Genomic DNA, 1,336 nt, shown 5'->3' with positions numbered 1-1,336 from the left:
CTTCATAAAAATCTATATTTCTTCTGAAAAGAGTCAATACAAGAAACAACAGACAATTTATCTTCATTGGTTTCATATTCATACCCTATTTGATGATCAAAAAAATAATATTATAATAATAGTTTTATCATTCTAATATGGTATATCACAATGACATTAACTAACTTTTTTTGAAGAAACATAGCTTTAAAATAATTATGAAAATATACAAACCGTACAAAAGGCATGTACGTAGACACATACAAAATTATACCTCTTCAAATCGCATAGTTTTCCAGAAAAGGCGTTTACAAAACAGACCATTAATAAACTAAAAAATGGATATATTTCTATTTTATAAAACTGCAGTGGAAAGCTAGTAGTTACAGACCATGTAACACAATAATATCCTTCTTCTACCCAAATAACACTTACTAACTCTGCCCCAGATTGGAGAAAAGTGTTTAAAGTCAGAACTATAGGCCGCCATGTTTTACAGTACAACGAGATCCAGTGATCAAGCAAACAAGGATTCAGCAGGTCATTCGAGCTAATAGAGACTTCATAATGCTTACTTCAACTCAGGAAAGTAGTAACTTGACCAAGAACCCAAAACTTCGAGAAACAAGGCCAGTAGAGGCTACGCTAGAGCGAAAAGAGCATAGGCATACTGCTCGTGACGTCACCAATATAATTTCATGTACAATCCACTTCCTGTTTCGCATCCACTTGGTATATATAGTATCTATGGTCTCGCTCATGCTCGCCCCAACAAGCCTTAGCAACCACCCGCCCACGCTCGTTTACGTGAGTGGTGTGGTCACGGCAAACAAAATGGCGGCTTACATATGGGACAAAGTTAACAGCTTTCTAACAGCAAGAGAACTTAGAGATACTGTTTAAAAACTTCTCTAGAAGCATTTGAAGGTAGAGAGAACCTCTATAAGTCTTAATAATGACCAAGTTGTACTTGCAAGGTGGTGAAATCAATTATAGGAATATTTTTTACACTGTTACGCTTGTTATTATTATATAGGCGGTAGCCTATATGTAGGATTAGTCTCGCGTAGCCAGACCACACCCTCCGTGCCTACGGGTGGGTCTGGCAAATTGACCATACTCCGCTCGTTCTGGTTCACCCAAAAATGGGTGAAGTGGATGCATCAAGTGAATGCTTGCTACTTTCTGGCAGGGAGCTCAAGAGCAGGACCTAAAAGGCAAAAGGCTTCTTTTACTTGATAGATATGGTGATCTTTCGGAAGAGAGCTTTGGTAGCCCTTTAATTGGCATAGATCAAGCGGGCCGTGAGAGGGAGAAGATGTATAATTTGTCACAGCTGTTCCTCTAGCTTTTTGTC

At 38.3% G+C, this 1,336-nt stretch overlaps 1 long non-coding RNA gene across 1 annotated transcript; it reads right to left on the bottom strand.

Moving 5' to 3' along the window:
• Position 1: 1 nt before the first annotated feature.
• On the bottom strand, positions 2–730 carry LOC109593118 (uncharacterized). The gene is made up of 2 exons (XR_002190740.1): positions 415–730; positions 2–85 (listed from the first exon to the last, which is right to left on the bottom strand). It is a non-coding gene; the product is annotated as an uncharacterized LOC109593118 (long non-coding RNA).
• Between the last annotated feature and the right edge of the window lie 606 nt (positions 731–1,336).

This window comes from Amphimedon queenslandica, unplaced genomic scaffold, assembly GCF_000090795.2.
Source record: "Amphimedon queenslandica unplaced genomic scaffold, v1.1 AMPQUscaffold_2804_Cont25195, whole genome shotgun sequence".
NCBI classification, from domain to species: Eukaryota; Metazoa; Porifera; class Demospongiae; order Haplosclerida; family Niphatidae; genus Amphimedon; species Amphimedon queenslandica.
The sequence above is the reverse complement of the archived record's forward strand: the minus strand, read 5'-3'. Positions and strand labels throughout refer to the sequence as shown.